Source organism: Loxodonta africana, chromosome 20 (genome assembly GCF_030014295.1).
Source record: "Loxodonta africana isolate mLoxAfr1 chromosome 20, mLoxAfr1.hap2, whole genome shotgun sequence".
NCBI classification, from domain to species: Eukaryota; Metazoa; Chordata; class Mammalia; order Proboscidea; family Elephantidae; genus Loxodonta; species Loxodonta africana.
Genome location: NC_087361.1, coordinates 70264272 through 70287893, shown reverse-complemented (window position 1 = coordinate 70287893; position 23622 = coordinate 70264272). Strand labels below are relative to the sequence as shown.

Here is a 23622-nt window from a genome sequence, read left to right as displayed (position 1 = left end):
GATAGAGTCCCACATGATTCTTAAGGTTTCTTCATTTAAAAAAATTTTTTTTATCTGATTTTTCTTCAAATATATTAGTGCCAAGTGATTTATCTTCGAGTTCAGAAATTCTAGCCTTGCTCAATTCTGCTCCTCTGATTTTCTATTGAGTTATCTAATTCTGTAATTTTGTTGTTAATCTTCTGAATTTCTGATTGCTGTCTACGGATTTTTCCAGCTTATTAAACTTTTCATTATGTTCCTGAATAATCTTTCTGAGTTCTTCAGTTGCTTTATCTGTGTGTCCCGTGGCTTGTTCTGCATATTGCCTCATTTCCTTCCTGATGTCTTGAAGGGTTCTGTATATTAAACTTTTGTATTCTGCATCTGGTAATTCCAGGAATGCACTTTTATCTAAAAGATCCCTGGATTGTTTGTTTTGAGAGCCTGTTGAGATGATCATGGCCTGTTTCTTTATGTGACTTGATATTGACTGTTGTCTCTGAGCCATCTATAAGTTATTGTATTAGTTTATGCTTGCTTACTGTGTCGTAGCTGCTTGCTTTGTTTTGTTTTGGTATACCCCTATGGGTTGCTTGAGTGAGCTAGCTTGATTATTTTCACCTTTGGAGCTCTGGTGTCCTGTCCCCAGCTGGCTAGATCTGTTATCAGGTATATCAGTCTAGGAGTCCATTCAGTTTTCTTGTATGAATTCAGCTCAGGTTTCCAGGTAGCTGATATCAAGTGTGTGGTACAGGCTCTGTCCTACCGTCTTAGAGGGGCAGGGGGGATTGGTGTATATACCCCTATCTCATTGCAGCAGGGGGTCACACTCTGAACAAGGCAGGGGGCTGAGAACCAACCCCCAAGTGTCTCTGAGGAAAAGGCGTCTCTGTTCCCTAGAGCGTGCTGGTGGGTGGGCTCTGCAGAGGGACCATGGGCACCCAAAGATTTTGTTGTAAGGACTGGGAGGTACCAGTTATCCCTTGGCCCCTGTCGCGGGTGGCTGGGCGACCCAAGTGGAGCCACCAGTCCTTAGGTCCCTGTTGTGTGTAGGTGAGGACCTTATTTAACAGGCAAAGCAATGTCAAACGTCAAACACCCACCTCTCCACCGCACCGCTGAAATGGTTGGAGTTTGCCAACAAGGGCCTATTCTCCTGAAATAGGCCCACACAGGTCCATGCAGAAGGGAAAGGTGCTCAAGGTCCATGGACGGTTTATGCCTGGACAGGAGCCACTTCTGTCCTGAGCTCCCCCAGTTAATGGAACTAGCAAATTATCTTTCCCCCCCAGTTGGAAATTTTTTCCTTCCCCAAGGCCGGAAGGATGGCTCCAGGTGCTCACCAGGGTCTATCTCAGGCCTAGGGATTCAGCTGCTGAAGCCGGCTTGGGGGTGGGGGTGGGGGGCGCGGTAAAATATACGCAAGTACTTAGCTTTTGCCTAGAGCGCCCTTCTGCTCAGGTCCCGGAGGTGTGAGTGGGCTGTGTGGCTGGCTGCTTCTCCCTGAGGAAACTGCAGCCACGCTAGGACCAGCCCACCGCTGGCACTGCCGCTGTCACAGCCACTCCGGGAATGGTGCCTGAGGGCTCCCCGCGATTCAGGTCCGTAACTCCTCTCCGCTTCTGAACAGTCTCTTCCGCCCCCTCCCCCTCAGTTCGTTGTCTAAGCTTGCCTTTGATGCTCAGGGCTCCCAACTTGTCACAAATGTACTCATTTCACTTGTTTTTTCGGGTCTTTGTTGTAAAGAGGGCTCCACGGAAGCGTCTGTCTATTCCGCCATCTTGGCTCTGCCCCGACCTTTTGGTTAGCAGCCAAGCTCTTGACCACTACACCACCAGGGCTCTATCCTGAGCCCATACAATTCCGTGCCTGTACCTTTATGCCTGTAGCTTCTTCTGCCTGGAAAGTCTTCTCCCTTCCCTTCCTGTTTTTCAGTTCGCCTCCAAAATCCATCCCAGGAAGAAGCCCTTGCTCCTCGCCTGGTGTTATGGATTGAATTGTGTCCCCCAGAAATACACGTTGTAAATCCTAACCACTATGCCTGTGGTTATAAGCCCATTTTGTAAAGGTTCGTCTTTGTTATGTTAATGGGAAGATTAGTGTATTTGTGTTTTCAGTCCATCTCTTTTGAGACACAAAAGAGATTAAACAAGCAAGCCGGCAAGAAGAGATGCCAAGCCACATGAAGATCACCCAGGAGCAGAGGCTCAGAGCATTAAGGACCTTCCTCCAGAGCCAGCAGAGAGAGAAAGCCTTCCCCTGGAGCCGGCACCCTGAATTGGGACTTTTAGCCTTCTAAACTGTGAGAAAATAAATTTCTGTTTGTTAAAGCCACCCACTTGTGGTATTTCTGCTACAGTAGCTCCAGATAACTAAAACACCTGGCATCCCGTGCTGTGGCTGTTACAGCATCATCACTGGGGGGAACTGAATTTTCTGTCTCCCCACTTGATTGTAAACTTTCTTCTTTTTTTTAAATTGCACTTTAGATGAAGGTTTATAGAGCAAATTAGTTTCTCATTAAACAATTAATGCTTGTTGAAAGAGCTGTTATGTTAATATGCAATGGGTTTATTTTATTATTCTAAATGAATAAATATTTTTAATTAAAAACATTAATACACATTGTTTTGTGACATTGGTTGCCAACTCCATGACATGTCAACACTCTCCCCTTCTCGACCTTGCCTACCCCATTGCCAGCTTTCCTGCCCCCTCCTGGCTTCTTGTCCTGGCCCCTGCCCTGGTATGCCCATTTAGTCTCATTTTGTTTTATGGATCCGTCTTATCTTTGGCTGAAGGGTGAAGCTCAGGAGTGACTTCAGTGCTGAGTTAAAAATGTGTCCAAGGGCCATACTCTGGGGGTTTCTCCAGTCTCTGTCAGACCAGTAAGTCTAGTCTTTTTTTGTGAGTGAGGATTTTGTTCTACATTTTCCCCAGCTCTGTCTGGGACCCTCTATTGTGATCCCTGTCAGAGCAGTTGGTAGTGGTAGCCAGGCACCATCTAATTGTGCTGGACTCAGTCTGGTGGAGGCTGTGGTACATGTGGTCCGTTAGTCCTTTGGACTAATCTTTCCTTTGCGTCTTTGGCTTTCTTCATTCTCCCTTGCTCCAGATGGGGTGAGACCAGTGGAGTATCTTAGATGGCTGTTCACAAGCTTTTAAGACCCCAGATGCTACTCGCCAAAGTAGAATGTAGAATATTTTCTTTATAAACTATGCCAGTTGAGCTAGATGTCCCCTGAGACCATGGTCCCCAGCCCTCCGCCCAGTCCCTCATGGAGTTTGGATGTCCATGACCATGCCTTGGTCAAGTTGTGGTGACTTCCCCAGAATTGTGTACTCTCTGCCCTTCACCAAAGTTACCACTCATCTACTGACTAGTGTTTTTCCCTCCCATCCTCCCCCGCCCAGTAACCATCAAAGATTGTTCCTTACTGTGTGTAAACTTTTTCATGAGTTTTTATAATTGTGGTCTCATACAATATTTGTCCTTTGTGATTGACTTATTACACTCAGCATAATGCAGCAATGAACATGGGTGTGCATATGTCTACTCGTGTGATGGCTCGTTTCTCTAGGATATATCCCTAGGAGCAGGATTGCTGGATCGTATGGTATTTCTAGCTTTTTTAAGGAAGCGCCATATTGTTTTCCAAAATGGTTGTGCCAGTTTACATTCACAGCAGCAGTGCGTGAGAGTTCCGAGCTCCCTGAAGCCTCACCAACATTTGTTATTTTCTGATTTTTTTTTTTTTATTATTATTTGTGCCAATAATGTCAGGGTGACATGGTATCTCACTGTCGTTTTGATCTGCATTTCTCTAATGGCATTTCCTTCTGTGTCTGTTAGCTGCCTGAATACCTTCTTTGGTGATGTGTCTGTTTATATTTTTTGCCCATTTTTTAATTGGATTATGTGTCTTTTTGTTGTACAGATGTTGCATTTTCCTACAGATTTTAGAGATTAGACCTTCACCGATTTGTCATAGCCAAAAATGTTTCCCAGTGTCTAGGTTTTCTTTTTACTCTTTTTGCAGTCTTTAAAATAAATGTTATTTATTTATTTTTTGATGAGAATAATGTTTAATTTTTAAAAGATCTCAGTTATCTAGCTTATCTTCTGGATTTTATGTATTGTTAGTTAGGGTTTGTATGCTATTTATGCTGTGTATTAGGGCCTCTAGTGTTGCCCCTATTTTTTCTTCTATGATCTTACACTTTTTGGTTTTATATTTAGGCCTTTGATACATTTTTAATTAGTTTTTGTGTATGGTGCGAGGTATAGGTTGTTTCATTTTTTACATATGGACATCCAGTTCTGCCAGTACTATTTGTTAAAAAGACCATCTTTTCCCCATTTAAGGGACTTTGGGCCTTTGTCGAAGATCAGGTGACTGTAGGTGGATGGATTTACATCTGGGTTCTCGATTCTGTTCCATTGGTCAATGTACCTGTCGTTGTATCAGTGCCAGGCTGTTTTGACTAACGTAGCTGTATAGTAGGTTCTGAGGTCAGGTAGTGCAAGGCCTCCTACTTTATTTTCAATAGTGTTTTTTTTTTTTAAACTTATCCAGGGCCTCTTTCCTTTTCACATAAAGCTAATGATTAGTTTTTCCATCTCATAAAAGAATGCTGTTGGAGTTTGGATTGGGATTGCATTGTATTTGTAGATTGCTTTGGGTTTAATTGACATTTTCACAAAGTTGAGTCTACCTATCCATGGGCATGGTATGTTTTTCCATTTATATAGGTCTTGTTTGGTTTCTTGCCATAGTGTTTTGTAGTTTTCTTTGTATAGGTCTTTTATGTCCCTGGTAAGATTTATTCCTAAGTATTTTATTTTTTATAAATGGGTTGCTTTCCTGATTTCCTTTTCGTAGTTATCTTTATTGGTGTATAGGAATCCAACTGATTTTTTATTAATCTTGCATCCTGCTACTCTGCTGAATCTTTCTATTAGTTCCAGTAGTTTTCTTGTGAAGTCTTTAGGGTTCTCTATGTATGGTATAATATCCACAAATAGGGATAGTTTTATTTTTTCCTTACCAATCTGCATGCCCTTTATTTCTTTTCGTTGTCTTATTGCTGTAACTAGAACTTTAGGCACAATGTTAAATACGAGTGGGGATAATGGGCATCCTTGTCTTGTTCCGGAAACCTTGGTGGCGTAGTGGTTAAGTGCTATGGCTGCTAACCAAAGGGTCAGCAGTTCCAATCTGCCAGGTGCTCCTTGGAAACTCTATGGGGCAGTTCTACTCTGTCCTATAGGGTTGCTATGAGTCAGAATCGACTCGATGGCACTGGGTTTGGTTGGTTGTCTTGTTCCTGTTCTCAGGGGGAATGTTTTCAGCCTCTCTCCATTAAGAATGATGTTGGCTGTTGGTTTTGTATAGATGCCTTTTATTATGTTGAGGAATTTCCCTTCTATATCTATTTTATTGAGAGTTTTTATCAGGAATGGATGTTGGGCTTTATTGAACGCACTGAGTCAATTGAGATGATCCTGTGATTCTTTGGTTTTATGTTGTGGATTACATTGATTGATTTTCTAATGTTAAACCATCTTTACGGACTTGGTATGCATCCCACTTGGTCATCGTGTATTTTTTTATATGATACTGAATTCCATTGGCCAGAATTTTATTGAGAATTTTTGCATCTATACTCATGAGTTATTGGTTTTTTTTTTTTTTGTGGTGTCTTTGCCTGGTTTTGGTATCAGGGATTATGCTGATTTCATAGAATGAATTTGGAAATATCCCTTCCTTTTCTATGTTCTGAAATAGTTTGAGTAGTACTGGTGTAAGCTCTTCTCTGAGTGTTTGGTGGAATTCTCCAGTAAAGCCATCCGGGCCAGGGCTTCTTTTTTTGTTTGTTTGTTATTGGACTTTTTTTTTTTTTTTTTCAAGTTTCTTTTCTTCTTACAGGGTCTGTTCAGATTTTCAACCTCAGCTTGTGTTAGTTTAGATAGGTATTGTGTTTCTAGAAATTTGACCAATTCCTCTAGGTTTTCAAATTCATCAGAGTGTAGTTTTCCATAGTACTCTGTTATTGATCCTTTTAATTTCAATTGGGTCTATTTTAATGTCCATTTTATTTCTTACTTGGGCTATCTGCATCCTCTCTTGTGTTTCTTTTCTCAGCTTGGCCAATGATTTGTCGATCTTTTCAAAGAACCAACTTTTGGTTTTGTTGATTCTTTCTATTGTTTTTCTAGTCTCTATTTCTTCTCTGATCTTTATTATTTCCTTTCTTTTGGTGACTGTAGGCTTCTTTTGCTGTTCTCTTTCTCTTTGAGTTGTATAGCTAGTGTTTTGATTTTGTCCCTTTCTTCTTTTTTGATGTGTCTATTGCTATAAATTGACCTCTGAGTACTGCTTTTGCTGTGTCCTAGAGGTTTTAGTATGATGTGTTTTCAATCTCATTTGAGTCTAGGAAATTTTTTATTCCATGTTTGATGTCTTCTATTACCCAGTGGTTTGTAAGCAAGGTGTTATTCAGTTTCCATGTATTTGGGTTTTTTTCCTCACTCTTCCTTTTTTTAATTTCTACTTTGGTGGCATTGTGACCAGAGAAGATGCTTTATATTATCTCAGTGTTTTGGATTTTGTTGAGGGTTGCTTTGTGGCCTAAGATGTGGCCTATTCTGGAGAACATTCCATGTGCATTGGAAAAGAATGTGTACTTTGCTGCCGTTGGGTGGTGTGTTCTGTATATGTCTATGAGACCAAGTTGGTTGATTGTGGCCTTTAGATCTTCTGTATCTTTGTTGAGTTTCTTTCTAGATGTTTGTCCTTTACTGAGAGTGGTGTGTTGAAGTCTCCAACTATTATTGTGGAACTGCTGATTTCTCTTTTCAGTACTGTTAGAGTTTGTTTTATGTATTTTGGAGCTCTGTGCTTGGGTGCATAGATATTTATTATGGTTATGTCCTCATGGTGGATTGTCCCTTTAACCATTATATAATGTCCTTCCTTGTCTTTTATGATGGATTTTGTTTTAAAGTCTATTTTACCTGATATTAGTATTGCCACTCCTGCTGTTTTTTCGTTGCTGTTTGCATGATATATTTTTTCCATCCCTTGATTTTTAATATATTTATGTCTTTGTTTCTGTGTGTCTCTTGTAGACAGCATATTGATGGGTCCTGTTTTTTAATCCATTCTATCACTCTCTGTCTCTTTATGGGTGCATCCAAGCCATTTACGTACAGTGTGATTATTGATAGGTGTGAGTTTATTTCTGTCATTTTGTAGTGCTTTTTTTTTGTGATGCTGATGTTTTGTTCTTACTCTTCACAGTGGTGACATTTTGTTCTTACTCTTCTGTGCTGAATTCACTTGTGGATCTTTTTTTGTCTCCTGTTTTTGTAGATTTTGTGTTTACTGAGACTTTATGTTTTTCTTCTTTATTCCGATGAGTAGGTTTGTTAACTTTCTTTGTGGTTACCTTGATATTTACCCCTATCTTCCTAAGTTTAAACCAGTCTTTTATTACTTGATAATGCCTTGACTTCCTCTCCATTTGAAAGTTCTGTACCTACACTGTTTATTCCCTCTTTTATTGTTCTGACATTGTTGTCATTTACCGATTGACCTCTCTGGTTCCCTTTTGCAAACTTTTTAGTTTTGTTTTATACTTGAGAGTTCATTATCTAGGTTGGTATCTGGCTGATGCCATCTTATGTGCTGGATTTAGGTTGCTGTCTGATGTTGTTGGTTCTCTAACCAAAGAACTCCCTTTAATAATTCTTGTAAATTTAGTTTGGTTTTTACATAGTATCTTAATTTCTGTTTTCTGGAAATGTCCTAATTTCACAATCATATTTGAACAAGAGTTTTGCAGGATATATTATTCATGGTTGGCAGTTTTTTGTTTTTTTTTCTTTCAAGATTTTATATGTCATCCCATTGTCTTCTTGCCTGCATGATTTCTGCCGAGTAATCAGGGCTTAGTCTTATTGTTTCCCCTTTGTATGTGACTTTTTGTTTTTCTCAAGCTGCTCTCAGAATTCTTTGTCTTTGGTTTAGCGGGTGTGATTATGATATGTCTTGATGTTTTTCTTTTGGGGTGTATCCTATATGGGGCTTGTTGAGCTTCTTGGATGGTCAGCTTTTTGTCTTTCATGATATTAAGGAATTTTTCTGTCAGCAAATCTTCAATGATCCTCTCTGTGTCTTCCACTTTCTCTCCCTATTCTGGAACTCTGATCACATAAAAATGTTTATTTTGATTGCATCCCACATTGTTCTCAGGGTTTCTTCATTTTTCTTCATTATTTTCTCTGATTTTCCCTCAAAGTGGTATCCAAGCATTTGTCTTCAATTTCACTGATCCTGTCCTCCATTGTTTCAAATTTTCTCCTAAAACCTTATATTGCACTGTTCATTTCTGAAATCTTGTTATCTTTTAGATTTCTAATTGCTGTTTTTGTATGATTTCTAATTGTTTAGTTTGACATTTTTCTTGTACTATTTCCAGAATTCTTCCATTATTTTGTCTACTTTTCCTAATTTTTGTCTGCATTTTCCATCATCTGTTGGAGAACCTTGAATATTAGAGTTTTGAATTCCCTATCAGGTAGTGCCAGCACTTTTTCTTCTAGCAGAAGGTCATTTAGCACTTTATTTCTGGAGCCATCGTGTCTTTTTTTTATATATATATGTTTTGATATTGTCTGCAGTCTCTGGGGCATTCAGGGATTATTTTCTTCATTTATTGACTGTAGATTTGATTGTTTCATCCTGCTTTTTTGTTTTATTTGATTGTCTGGGCAGGTGGGCTGGGTGTGTTTTCTTGCTTGTTCGCCTGTGGGCGTGATACTTCTCACCACCTTGTCCAGGTAGGCAAGGCTGGTCATTCAGCTATGGTGCAGCAGGATGGGTCCATTGCAGGTGGAAGAGCAGGGATGGGTAATTTGCTGCATGAACTGGGGGTGACGAGGCAAGGCTGGAGGGCAGCACAGGGCAGGGTCCAGGGGACCACATCAATACTGCTTGGGGGCATGGCACTCAGTGCATGGTGCAGATAGGCAAGAGGGAAAGGAGAGGACGTGCACAGCTGAGTGGGTGAAAGAAGAGAATGAAGAGAAACAAAAGGAAAGAAGCAAAAAGAAAAAAAGCAAAACTTGATGTATTTTTTTTTTAAGTAAATAAAATGGTGGTACAGCCGAATTCAGCAGGTAGGGGCAGGGCAGACCTGGTGAGGCTATGTGCTAATGGCTCTCTAGCCAAGCGGTGTGGCTGGGCCTTTCGAGAAGAGACGTGGGTGGCATATGGGGCTAGGTGGGCAGGAGAAAGAGGGGAAAGAGAGAGAAGAAACCAATAATCGAACAAATAAATAATGATAAAAATAAAAACAAACCAAAAAAATGGTGGTGGAGGAGCCAGCCACTGAGGGTGGGGCGAAATGGGGGTGGCACAAACTGATGTCTCTCTTGCAAGGTGGGATGGTCCACAAGGGGGAGAGGCAGTGCATGGCCTAGGTGGGAGGGAGTAGGAAAATAAGGGGAAAGAGAAAGAAAAAAAAATGGTGCTGAGGAAGCTGGACTGTCGGGGCAGTGCAGACCTGGGGAGGCCATGTGCCAGAGGCTCTCCAGCTGAGCGGTACAGCACAGCCCGCCCAGAAGGGGGAGAAGCAGTGCACAGGGCTGGGTGGATGGGAGAAAGGAACAGAAAGAAGGGAAAGAAAACAAACAAACAATAAGTAAATAAATAAATAAAGTGGCACTGGGGAAGCCAGTCCGTGATGGTGATGAAGACCCAGGGAGGCCATGCACAATGACTCTTCAACCAAGCTGTGCAGCACAGCCCCTCCAGAAGGGGCGGAAGCAGTGCACAGGGCTGATGTGGGTGGAAGAAAGAAAAAGGAGAGAGAAGAAACAGAACAAAAGAACAAAGCAAACAAACCAAAAAATCACAGCCTGTCAAGAAGGGGAGGGGATGGCACACACGGCTAGCTGGGCAGGAGAAAGGAAAGGAAGGAAGAGAAAGAGAGAAGCAACAACAACAAAAAAAGCCTATATGCATTTATATGTACATATATATATATATCAAATAATAAACAAAAAAGAACAAAACAAACCAAAAAAATCACAGCCCATCAAGAAGGGGAGAGGATGGCATATGGGGCTAGGTGGGCAGGAGAAAGGAAAGGAATGAAGGAGAGAGAGAGAGAGAGAAACAACAAAAAATGCCAAAAAATTAAAAAAAAGGAAACAAAAATATAAACCAAAAAATAAATTAAATAAATAAATGGCACTCGGGGCTGGCTGGTGGAGGCAGGGCAGACCCAGCAGCAGTGGGCTGGTGTCTCTTCAGCGGAGCAGCTGTGGCCCATGGTGGTGGCCGCATAGAGGGAAAGGGGAGTGGGAAAGCGTGTATCTCTGGTTACCAGGTGCTCCGTCTCCTGCTGTGAGCTCCATGCTCCCTGTCTGAGTTCTTTGGTGGCCGTAGTCCAAGATAGTGAATTTGGCCATGTAAACTGGTAAGGGACCTCTACTTCATAGCTCTCCTTGTTCTCCGTTCTCTATCAGTTTCTTATTCTATCTGGTGCTTGATCGAGTTCTTTATTCCTTCATTTGGTGCTTCGGTTTCCAGGACTGACGTTTGTATCTGTTTTACTTAGTTTTTCAAGTCTTTGCTGCACAGGGACAGCATAGTGCTTCTGTCTATAGCGCCGTGTTGTCTCCCTCTGACTATAAACTTCTCAGGAGCTGGGACTGTCTTTTAAGCCTATATTCAATCCATCTTTCACAGCACAGCTTCTTAAGTCTCTCTGCTGCATTTGACAGAGCCACTTGGTCCTTTATGAAGCTTTTTTCTCTAGGCCTCTGCCTTAGTTATCTAGCGCTGCTATAACAGAAATACCACAAGAGGATGGCTTTAACAAAGAGAAATTTATTTCTTCACAGTAAAGTAGACTAAAAGTCCAAATTCTGGGCATCCGCTACAGGGGAGGTCTTTTTCTCTCTCTCAGCCTTCTCATCAATCTTCCCCCAGACTAGGAGCTTCTCTGTGCAGGGAATCCGAGTCCAAAGGACGCGCTCTGCTCCTGGCACTGCTTTCTTGGTGGTATGAGGTCCCCAACTCTCTTCTTGCTTCCCTTTTCTCTTATCTCTTGTAAGATAAAAGGTGGTGCAGGCCACACCCCAGGGAAACTCCCTTTATATTGGATCAGGGATGTGGATGTGACCTTAGTAAGGGTGTTACAATCTCACCCTAATCCTCTTTAACATAAAATTACAATCACAAAATGGAGGACAACCACACAATACTGGGAATCATGGCCCAGCCAAACTGATAACACACATTTTTGGGGGGACATAATTTAACCCATGACATTCCACCCTTTGGCCCCCCAAAATCACATTTTTGCAACATGCAAAACATATTCATCCCATTATATCATAGCAAAAGTCTTAACTCCAAATCTAAAACCCCCAAATTCCTCTTCATTTGTGAAATCTAGAATACAAGTTATCTGCTTCCAAAGGTACGGCAGAACAAGCACAAGCTAGACATTTCCACTACAAATGGGAGAAACTGGAGGAAAAGAATAACAGGCACCAAGCAAGTCAGCAGAACACATTACATTAGCTCTCAGGACTCTGAAAATAATCCTCTGTTCTCTGAGACAATTTACACAATGGCCCTGCCCTCCAGACTCTAGGTGTTGGCCACACTCTCTGGATTCTGAGTGGAGGCTCCTCGGACCTGAGCTTCAGCTCTGCCTTCCAGGCCCACTGGGACAGCAACTCTGGTCCCTCAGCTTTAGGCACCATTCTCCTAATCCATCTGAGTGGTGACTCCACCCTTAGAAACACTAGAGGCCATGGTTCCACCCTTTGAAATCCCAGAGGTCCTGGCCATACCTTTTGAGACTGAGGCAGCTTGTCTTCTTGTGTTCCTCGTCTCTTCAGCTTCTGCTTCCTGTGTCCTCTTGGCCCTCGGGTCTCACAACCACATCTGCCCTGCTGGGGCAAGTGTTCCAAAGCTCAGTAGCTTCACCAATAAGTGCCTGGAAGCACCCCACTCCACCAGGAAACCTCCTGTGCACAGGCACTCAGTTCTCTTGCTCTGTGGGTCAGCTCCAGTACTGTCTGGCACTGGTCTCCTGGTTTTGCTGCTGCTGATTCTCTGCTGCTGCCACTTCTCTTCCACTGCAGGTTCTCTCCTGCTGCTTGTCCTCTGTCACTGCCGCTCGTCTATCCATTCACAGCTTTAAAACCGCTTCCACATTTTAGGTATCTGTTAGAGCAGCACCCCACTCTCTCGGTACCAAATTCTGTCTTTGTTATCTAGTACTGCTGTAACAGAAACACCACAAGTAGATGGCTTTAACAAAGAGAAATTTATTTCTTCACAGTAAAGTAAGCTAAAAGTCCAAACTCAGGGCATCAGCTACAGGGGAAAGCTTTCTCTCTCTGTCAGCCTTCTCATCAATCTTCCCCCAGACTAGGAGCTTCTCTGTGCAGGGACCCCGAGTCCAAAAGATGTGCTCTGCTCCCAGCACTGCTTTCCTGGTGGTATGAGGTCCCCAACTCTCTGCTTGCTTCTCTTTTCTTTTATCTCTTGTAAGATAAAAGGTGGTGCAAGCCACACCCTGGGGAAACTCCCTTTACATTGTATCAGGGATGTGACCTTAGTAAAGGTGTTACATTCCCACCTTAATCCTCTTTAACATAAAATTACAATCACAAAATGGAGGACAACACCACAATACTGGGAATCACGCCCTGCTAAATTCATAGATGCATTTTTGAGGGGACATAATTCAGTCCATGACAGCCTCCATGACACCATATTCCCCTGGCTCACTGGCTGTTCCTTCTTAATCTCTTTGGTGATTGCTTCTCCTCTGCTTAACCTCAAGACATTGGAGTATCCAAACTCTACCCTCTGCCCTTTCCTGCACTCTATCAGTGTACTCTCCCCTGGCAACCCCGCCATTGTTTTGAACACCATCTGTATTGACAGAATACCAACTGAGATGTCTCAACAAGTGGATGCAGCACTAGAAGTGCATACTCATCTATGCCAAGAAATTTGGAAGACAGCTACCTGGCCAATCAACCAAAAGAGATCCACATCTATGCCTATTCCAAAGAAAGGTGATCCAACTGAATGTGGAAATCATTGAACAGTTGTTTTTTTTTTTATCATTAATACCACACTCAAGTAAAATTTTGATGAAGATCATTCAAAAGTGGTTGCAGCAGTACATCTAACAGGGAATTGCCAGAAATTCAAGCCAGGTTCAGAAGAGGGTGTGGAACCGGGTATATCATTGCTGATGTCAGATGGATCTTGGCTGAAAGCAGAGAATACCAGAAAGATGTTTACCTGTGTTTTATTGCCTATGCAAACGTATTCGACTGTAGCTCGTAAGAAATTATGGATAACATTGCAAAGAATGGGAATTCCAGAACACTCAATTGTGCTCATGAGGAACCTGTACATAAACCAAGTGGTAGTAGTTTGAACAGTAGTTTAAACCATGCAGGGGATACTGCATGGTTTAAAGTCAGGAAAGGTGTGCGTCAGGGTTGTATCCTTTCACCATACTTATTATTCCATCTGTATGCTGAGCAAAGAGACCGGGAAGCTGGAAGAATGGAGCATCAGGATTGAAGGAAGACTCACAACAACCTTTGTTATGCAGATGATACAACCCTGCTTGCTGAAAGTGAACAGGATTTGAAACACTGATGAAGATCAAACACCACAGCCTTTAGTATGGATTACATCTCAACATAAAGAAAACAAAAATCTTCACAACTGGACCAATAAGCAATATCATGATAAACAGAGAAAAGACTGAAGTAGTCAAGGATTTCATTTTACTTGGTATCCACAATCAACACCCATGGAAGCAGCAGTCAAGAAAAGAAATCAAATGACGCGTTGCACTGGGCAATCTACTGCAAAAGATGTCACTTTAAGAACTAAGGTGTGCCTGACCCAAGGCATGATGTTTTCAATTGCCTCATATGTAAGACCTGGGTAATGTATAAGGAAGACTGAAGAAGAGTTGATGCCTTTGAATTACAGTGTTGATGAAGAATATTGAGTATATCATGGACTGCCAAAAGAATGAACAAATCCATCTTGGACGAAGTACAGCCAGGATGCTCCTTAGAAGCGAGGATGGTGAGATATCGTCTCACATACTTTGGACATGTTATCGAGAGGGACCAGTTCCTGGACAAAAACATCATACTTGGTAAAGTAGAGGATCAGTGAAGAAGAGAAAGACCCTCAAAGAGCTGGACTGACACAGTGACTGCAATAATGGGCTCAAGCATAGCAATTATTATGAGGATGGTGCAGGACTGAGCAGTGTTTCATTCTGCTCTACGTAAGGTCCCTATGAGTCGTAACCAACTTTATGGCACCCAACAACAACATATACTGCTAATTTGTATCTGAATCTGCCCTCTCCTGTGAACTTCAGATTTGTATATCCAATTGCCTACTACATCTCCACTTGGAAGTTTAACAAGCATCTCAAACTTAACGTGGCTAAAATAGAACTCTTGATTTACACCTCCAAATTCATTCTCTCCCAGGCCTCTCTATCTCAGTATATGTAACCATCAACCACCCACCTCATTGCTTGGTCCAAAAAACCTGGTAGTGTGACCAACTGTCTTCGTTTGCCTGGGACTTGCCCTGGTGTTAGTCCCAGGAAGCCCCTCAGTCTCAGGCAAACTGGGATGATTGGTCACCCTACTAAGGAGTCACCCTAGATTCCTTTCTATTCCTCACACTCCACAACCAATCAGTTGGATCTCCCTCCAGATAGACCCCAAATCTACCTTCTTCCCACCTCCACTGCTAGCCTGGTCCGAGCCTCTATTATCTCCCACCTAGACCATCACAATAGCCCCTTCATCTGGGCCCTCTACATTTTTCACACAACAACCAGAACAGAGAACTTTTTCAAAGGGAAAATACGGTTGTAGCACAACCCACCCCAACCACCACTTTAAGTCCTCTAGTTATACTTACAAAAAAATCTAAATTTCCTTCTTCTAGGCCCACATGAAGGAGCCCTGATGGCTCAACAGTTAAGTGCTCAGCTGTTAATTCAAAGGTTGGTGGTTCAAACCTAGACTGCAGCTCTGTGGGAGAGAGACCTGGTGATCTGTTTCCATAAAGATAACAGCCTAGGAAACCCTATAGGGCAGTTCTACTCTGTCACATGTGGTTGCTATGAGTCAAAAATCTACTCTATGGCAACTAACAACTGGTCCACATGACATGGCCTGTTTACCCTTTCACTGTCATCTCATAATTCCCTCCTTCTTGTTTACTATAGTCTACCCACAGCCTTCATCCTTTCCCTGCCCTCCTCTTCATCACCTCATGACCCATTCCTTCCTAACATTCAGGTCTGAGGTCAATGGTCACTTCCTCAGAGAAGCCTTCCCCAGCACTGCATCCAAAGTTTCTCCCTATCACATCACCCTCTTCTGTTGTCTTTATGGCACGAATCACCACCTGAATTTATCTTGTTAATTTTTTTTGGTTTTGGTTATTAACTTGCCCATCTAAGATGTACGCTCCCCGAAGGTAGAGAACTTGACAGTCTTGTTCACATCACTGTTCCCAGCACTTGGCCCAGAGCCTGGCCTACAGTAAATGTGCAGTAAATAATTGCCGAATAAGTGAATATTTAGCATATAGTACAGGGCTTCTCAATGCACTCAGGAAATGATATTAAATGGACAAATTAATGAGAGCCAGCCAAGCTCTATACCAGGCACTGGGACCACCTCAATAACTATGATATGGTTCTTGAGGAGTTTATGGTCTACTGGGAAACATGTGTAAATCAACCTTTTAAACTAAATATGCAAAACTGTTATAAATATGCTGGAAGGTAAGAAATGTCATACTCTTTAATTTTCTTAAAGAAAATGTGATCTGCTCTAGACCCTCATCCCTCTGGCGTAGCAGGAAATTCAATCTCAATCATTATTCGCCCCTTTCCCCCAAACTCTGGAGCCATAAGGAGGTTCTAGGAGTCCAAAATATCCAGGAAGCGCCCTTTAATCTTCATTCCACCTTGGCCCGCATGCTCCTGGCTCAAGGCTTCACAGTTCCTTAGACTAGGGGAAAAAGGATAGGTAAAAGGAATTGAGGTGGAGGCTTTGTGGGAGCAGTGTTGATCCAACCTACTCACAAAACCCAAAAACCAAACCCAGTGCTGTCGAGTCGATTCCGACTCATAGTGACCCTATAGGACAGAGTAGAACTGCCCCATAGAGTTTCCAAGGAGCGCCTGGCAGATTCGAACTGCCGACCCTTTGGTTAGCAGCCATAGCTCTTAACCACTATGCCACCAGGGTTTCCACCTACTCAGAGGATCTCTCCAAACCCTCATTCCATTTTCAGTTAAGGAAAATTGCTCCAAACCTGCCTCTGGTCCGTGGATTCCACCTCTTTCCAACCAAGCCCTTCCCTTCTTCCCCTCCCTACTTGGGATTCCTCTACAAAATCTCCTTAGGTGCTCCGCCCCCCTGCTGCTTCTTGTGGATGGGGAGGAGGATGAGATGCTAAAACTGATCAGTTATCCATGTAGAACAGATTCTTATACCCTCCACCAACCCGCTCCTCTTTCAGAGTTCTCTATTGAGTTAATAACATCACATTCCTCCTAGTCACCAAGGAGAGTGAAGCTGCGTCATTTGTGATTTCTTCTTCTCCCTCATCTAGTAAACCACTGAATCCTGCCAACTATTATACCTCCATGATACCCCCCTTCCCCATCTAACCAGCCCTCTCATTGAGGTCATTAATTCATACTATACTTGTACAAAAACATTCTACTTGGTCTCCCTATTCTAGTTTCTCCTCAATCCATCCACCAAACGACCCAAGAGCAATTCCAAAGAACCAGTCTGACCATGTCACTGCCCTGATGACTCATCGCTTTGTGTAGAATCAAACAGAACAAAGTTCTTAGCATGGCATTCAAAGTACCCTACATAACCAATCCTATCTTCCACCATACTTATCCATCCCATAGACCCTATACTCAGCTTTACAGGCCTGTTAGCCATTTCCCCAACATGCTTCCTATATTCTTCCATTTCCACCATTTCTCTAAAGCTATTCTTTCTACGTGAAATGTCCTTTGCCTCCCTACACTTTAACTGTCCCTTTTTCTCCGACATCTACCTAATCAAGAGTACTTATTCTTCAAGCTTCAATCCTAATTCCATGTCATCCAAGAGAAGAAACTGACATTTACTGAAAAAGGAATGAAGCATTAAAGGCACAGCCTCTGGGGCCACCATGGGTTTAACTCCCAGTTCTCTGCCATTCCCTAGTTGTGTAACCTTGGGTGGGTTTCTGTGCTTCAAGTCCCTCTTCTGCACAGTGATTCACCAATAGGGGCTTGCCAAAAACTCCAAACAGAATCTCTATCTGCCACTGATACTTCAAGCACCATTGGACCAGCTGGATCATATGGCTCAAGTGGCAGAGTGGCTTGCATGGCAGCCTGAACCTGATGCAGGGCCTTCTCTTGGTCTGGGCCCCACTCAAAACTAGCAGCTTTTTGAGTCACTTGATAAATAGGCCAGAGTAGCACATCCAAATGAAGGGATACACTGCCTCCGAAATCTAAAGAGGCCCACCAGGTGTTGTGCCTTTTCAGTTGTGGGGAAGGCAGATGCAGTAACTTATCCTTCACTTTAGAAGGAATACCTCGACATGCACTGCACCACTGGACCCCTTTCACTGAGGTGGAAGGCACCTGAATTTTTTCAGATTAATTTCCCACCCTCTAGCACACACATGCTTTAACAGTAAGTCCAGTCATTGACACTTTTTCCTTACTAGGTCCAATCAACATAATCTCATCAATGTAACAGTCCACTTTGATGTTCTGTGGAAGGAAAAGGTGATCAAGGTCCCTGTGGACTAAATTATGACATAGGGCTAGGGAGGTGATATACCTCAAGGTAGGGCACTGAAGGTGCATTGTTGGCCTTGCCTGCTGAAGGCAAACTGCTTCTGACATATATAAAGACACAAACAGGTTGAAAGTAAAAGGATGGAAGAACTTCTGGCTGTGGTGATGCAAAGAAATCAGCAAATTCTCTTCACCAAAATCAAATGTAAAACTGAACACCACTGTCAAAAAGAAACACTTCAGGGCTCTGAAACTGTACCAAAGGCAAAGAAAAAATTGAGAAGATTTTGTTCTTGAAAAACAGCTAGAGCTTTGAGTATGAAATATTACAGAAATGAGTTCCTCAATCTCTGTACTAACATTTTGAGCTGAATAATTCTTTGTTGTGTGTGGGGGTGGGGGACTGTCCAAGGCACTGTAGGATGTTTAGCAGCATCCCTGGCCTCCACCCACTGATGGTCTTTCGGAACAGGTATGGGGAAAAGGCATTAGCCAGATCAACAGCTGCACACCAGGTACAAGGAGAGAGAGGTATTAATCTGCTCAAGCAACAAAACCACGTCTGAGCAGCAGCTGCACTGGGAGCCACCACCTGGGTAAGTTTTTGATCATCTGCTGTCCTTCTCCAAGACCCAGCTGCTCTTTGCACAGGCCAAATACTTACGCCATATAACACACGCTAGGTAAGCATTTGATATTATTATGTGCCAAATATGGTGCTAAGAACTTCTCGTGTACTATCTAATTTAATCTCCCTGACTACTCTGAGAGATATGATTATTCAAATTTTACAGATGACTTCCTAAGACTCAAGTAATTTCCCCAAGGCCACATAGTTGGTGAAATGGAAAGTTGGAATTCAAGCCGAGGTCTGTCTATGGCAAAGCCTAGGTTCTTTTCATAGCTCTGGAAAGAGCCTGGGGAAGGAAATCAGAGCAGACCGATTCCTCAAAACTCTTCTCGGATGGAGTAGGTAAAGGAGAATGTGTGCTCTGAGGGAGCACCGAGAAACAGTCATAAAAAAGTAGTATTAGGGTCAGGGTCCAAGGCAAAGCATAAGCCAGAGTGTAACCCCACAAGGAAGAAAAAAAAATGACAGGGAACATTACACCTGGCTATGATCCCATAGCAATAGCAGAATTTGTCACTGGGAAAATTTAAATGTGTTTCTGAAACTGTTAACCTGAGGAGACAAGCATTACTATTTTCACTCCAAGAGACCTTGCACAAAATCAGGGACTCAAAGAGTTTTAGAGCCAGATGAGACAATCAAGTGACATCTTTAATGTACTGAAAAAAAAAAAAAAAAAAAAAATTGATGAGAATTCAACCTAGAATTCTACAGCTAGTTAAAATATCTTTCAAAAATGTCAGGGAAATAAAGACATTTTCAGACAAACAGAACCTGGAAGAATTCACTGCCAGCAGACTTGCACAACAAGAAATGTTAAAGACATTCTTCAGGCAGAAGGCAAACGGAGACTGATAGAAACTGAGACCTAGACGGAGCAGTGGAAACAGTAAATATGTGGTAAATAATAAAGACATTTTTTCTAATTTTTTTTTTAAGGGGTGACTGTGACCAACCTTTAAAACTAAAATAATAGCAATGTATTGTAGATTTATAACTTTTGGAGAAGAAAAACATATGACAACATTATCACAAGGGGCGGGAGGGGAGAAATGGAAGTATCACATTGGAAGGTGCTTAAACTATCAATGAAGTGGTATAATATTATTTGAAGGTATACTGTGATGATATTTAAACATTACAACAGCCACTAAAACCAAATAAAATAAAGAGGTATAGCTAATAAAAAAATTTTTTAAATTGCCATCAAGTTGATTCCAACTAATGGCAGCCCCACGTGTCAGAATAGAACTGTGCTCCGCAGGGTTTTCAATAGCTCATTTTTGGAAGCAGATTGCCAGGCTTCTCTTTCAAGGCAACTTTGGGTGGACCTGAACTTCCAACCTTTTGGTTAGCAGCAGAACACGTGCTTAACCACTGTGCCACCAGGGCTCCTCTAGAAAAGGTAATATGATAAAAAGCAGATCAGTGGCTTATGAAAAGCTAGAGATCAGAGAGGGGACTGAATACAAAAGCATGAGATAACATTTAGGGATGATGGACATGTTCTATGTTTTAATAATGGTGGTTTATAGGACTGCATTCATTTACCAAAACTCACTGAATTCTACAATTAAAACTCGTGAATTTAATGGTATATAAATTATACCTCAATATGCTGCTTTTTGGAAACCCTGGTGGCGTAGTAGTTAAGTGCTACGGCTGCTAACCAAAGGGTTGGCAGTTCGAATCCGCCAGGCGCTCCTTGGAAACTCTATGGGGCAGTTCTACTCTGTCCTATAGGGTTGCTATGAGTCGGAATCGGCTCGATGGCCCTGGGTTTGGTTTTTTGGTTTATGCTGCTTTTTAAAAAATGTCCTTAATCATCTAGGAAAATTGGATACGAATGATACCCTGCCTAATGAAGACATGCCATTCATAAACTGAGCAAGTTCCAATGAACCTCATTCAATCACTTGAAAGATCAGAAATGAACACATTACATCCACTGTTTTAAAACTTTCAGTTTAAAGCAAAAATACCTCAAATACTCTAAGTAAAAGCAATGTATAACATGAAGTTAGGGCTTTTCATACAGTTAATTGTTTCTTTGAAACACATGAATTCAGTTACATAATTGTTTGGGGGCTGGGGGTTGGAAAGCCTATCCTTTGGAAGAAAGCGCACCTAACATATTCTGTGCTAAGGACCCTTCCACCGGAGGGGTCAACGTCTACGGGAAGGAATGTAAAGGCAGACCACAATTACAATTCAATGTGTTACAGTGAGTTTAGAAAAAAAAAGTGCGCAAGGTGCTATAACACTCAAAAAAACTAAACCAAACCAACTCATTGCCATCGAGTCAATTCTGAATCATAGCAATCCTATAGGACAGAGTAGAACTGCCCCGTAGAGTTTCTGAGGAGCGCCTGGTGGATTCAAACTGCTGATCTTTTGGTTAGCAGCTGTAGCACTTAACCATGACACCACCAGGGTTTCTGCTTAATACTCAAAACAAGATAATAAACTCTGAGGATTCAGAGATGGAGTCATTATCAGGGAAGCCTATAGAGGGGGGATGAAACCTGATGAAGGAAAGTAAATATTCCCAATGGGATGGTTTGGTATACAGAGAAGGGTGGCACAGTGGTTAAGTGTTCAGCTGCTAACTGAAAGGTCAGTGGTTCCAAGCTGCTCTGTGGAAGAAAGATGTGGCAGTCTGCTTCTATAAAGTTTACAACCTTGAAAACCCTTTAGGCACTTCTAATCTGCATAGGGTCCCTATGAGTCGGAATCAGCACAAGGTTTAAAAGGGGACATTGGCATAGCTGTAACTTGTCATCCCACTTTAAACAACCTGAGAAATTAATTGCTTCTACCCTTCCACTTCCCCAGAAGGACTTTTCTTTTGTAATTCAATCTTCCTCTAAAAAACTACCTTCCCTCAGGTAATCCTGGGTTACACCTGCAGGGCAATGGAGCCATGCCTTCTGGAAGGTTGCTTGGGAGAGGACATCTGTTCAAAGACGGAGTCCAGAAAATGTGACAATCAGAAGTAAAAAAACAAAAATAAAAACGCTCCTATGTAAATTTTTGGAGGTACTCATCAATGCCAAGAAATCTGGAATACACCTACCTGGCCAACCAACTGGAAGAGATCTGTATGTGTGCCCATTCCAAAGAAAGGTGATCCAGCATAATATGGAAATTATCAAACAATATCATTAATGTCACACACAAGTAAAATTTTGATGAAGATCATTCAAAAGTGGTTGCAGCAGTACATCAACAGGGAACTGCCAGAGATTCAAGCTGGATTCGAATTGCTGATATCAGATGGATCTTGGCTGAAAGCAGAGAATGCCAGGAAGATGTTGTCTTAGTCATCCAGTGCTGCTATAATAGAAATACCGTAAGTGGATGCCTTTAACAAAGAGAAGTTCATTCTCTCACAGTCTAGGAGGCCAGAAGTCCGAATTCAAGGTGCTAGCTCCAGGGGAAAGCTTTCTCTCTCTGTCAGCTCTGAGGGCAGGTTCCTATCATCAATCTTCCTCAATTGAGGAGCTTCTCAGCACAGGGACCCCAGGTCCAAAGGACATGCTATTCTCCTGGCTCTTCTTTCTTGGTGGTATGAGGTCCCCAGGTCTATCTGCTTGCTTCCCTCTTTTATATCTCAAAAGAGATTGGCTTAAAACACAACCTCATCTTGTAGATTGAGTCCTGCCTCATTAACATGACTGCCACTAATCCCACTTCATTAACATCATAGAGGCAGAATTTACAACACATAGGAAAATCACATCAGATGACAAAATGGTTGACAATCACACAGTACTGGGAATCATGGCCCAGCCAAGTTGACACATGTTTTCTGGGGACACAATTCAATCCATAACATTTCAGTCTTTGACCCCCAAAATTCATGCCCTTGCCACGTGTAAATAACATTCACCCCATGATATCATAGCAAAAGTCTTAAATCAACTCCAAGTCCAAAATCCAAAAATTCCTCTTCATCTGTGGAATCTAGAATACAAGTTATCTGCTTCCAAAGTACAATGGTAGAGCAGACAGGCACAGCAAGCTAGACATTTCCATTACAAGTGGGAGAAATTAGAGGGAAAGGGATAACAGGCATCAAGCAAGTCAGCAGAACGCATTACATTAGCCCTCAAAGCTTGAAAATAATCCTGTTCTCTGAGACCAATTATACAACGGCCCTGCCCTCTGGACTCTAGGTATTGGCCACACTCTCTAGATTCTGAGTGGAGGCCCCTCGGCCTTGGGCTTCAGCTCCACCTTCCAAGCCCACTGGAATGGCAACTCTACTCCCTCTAATTTGGGCAGCCCCATTCTCCTAGTCCATCTGAGTGGTGATTCCACCCTTCAAGACCCCAGAAGTCGTGGCCTTGCCCTTTCAGACTGAGGCAGGTCTGCTTTCTGGGCTCCTTGGTCTCTTGATCCCTAGGGCCTTGCTGCCCGCATCTGCCCTGCTGGGGCAAGTGTTCCAAAGCTCTGTAGGCTCCACTGATAAATGCCTGGAGGCACCCCATTCCACCAGCGAACTTTAGCTTGAAGACACTCAGCTCTCCTGCTCCGTGAGTCGGCACGCCTAGCTCCACCAATAAGTGCTCGGAGGTACCACATTCAGCTCTCTCACTTCGTGGTCAGCTCCAGCACTGTCTTGTGCTGGTCTCCTGGTTCTGCTGCTGCTTCTCACCATTTGCACCATCTCCAGTGTAACTGCTCTCCTCACTTCCTTCTGAGTCCTCACCAGAATTGTCTTTGATGTCCATAATTCCACCAACAGTCTCTTCAAGGCAATCTAGAGGCTTTTACTATTAGGCACTTTAAAACTCTTTCAGCCTCTATTCATTCTGTTCCAAAACTCCATCCACATTTTAGGTTTCTGTTAGAGAAACACCCCACTTAGTACCAAATTCTTTCTTAGTTATCTAGTGTTGCTATAACAGAAATACCACAAGCGGATGGCTTTAACAAAGAGAAATTTATTCTCTCCCAGTCTAGGAGGCCAGAAGTCTGAATTCAGGTGCCAGCTCCAGGGGAAGGCTTTCCCTGTCAGTTCTGGAGGAAGGTCCTTGTCGTCAATCTTCCCCGGTCAAGGAGCTTCTCAGCACAGG

General features: G+C 42.5%; 2 protein-coding genes across 4 annotated transcripts in view; both read right to left on the bottom strand.

Moving 5' to 3' along the window:
- The window catches only part of PLEKHA6 (pleckstrin homology domain containing A6), a 200422-nt gene extending 188451 nt beyond the window's left edge, over positions 1-11971 (bottom strand). For all 3 annotated transcript variants that reach the window (XM_064273345.1, XM_064273349.1, XM_064273350.1), the window contains exon 1: positions 11858-11971. The gene's annotated coding sequence lies outside the window, so the exon portion shown is untranslated. The remainder of the gene's footprint in view (positions 1-11857) is intronic.
- Positions 5658-23622, bottom strand: part of PPP1R15B (protein phosphatase 1 regulatory subunit 15B) — a 34376-nt gene continuing 16411 nt past the window's right edge. Inside the window, exon 4 of the mRNA XM_064273357.1 lies at positions 5658-12289. The gene's annotated coding sequence lies outside the window, so the exon portion shown is untranslated. The remainder of the gene's footprint in view (positions 12290-23622) is intronic.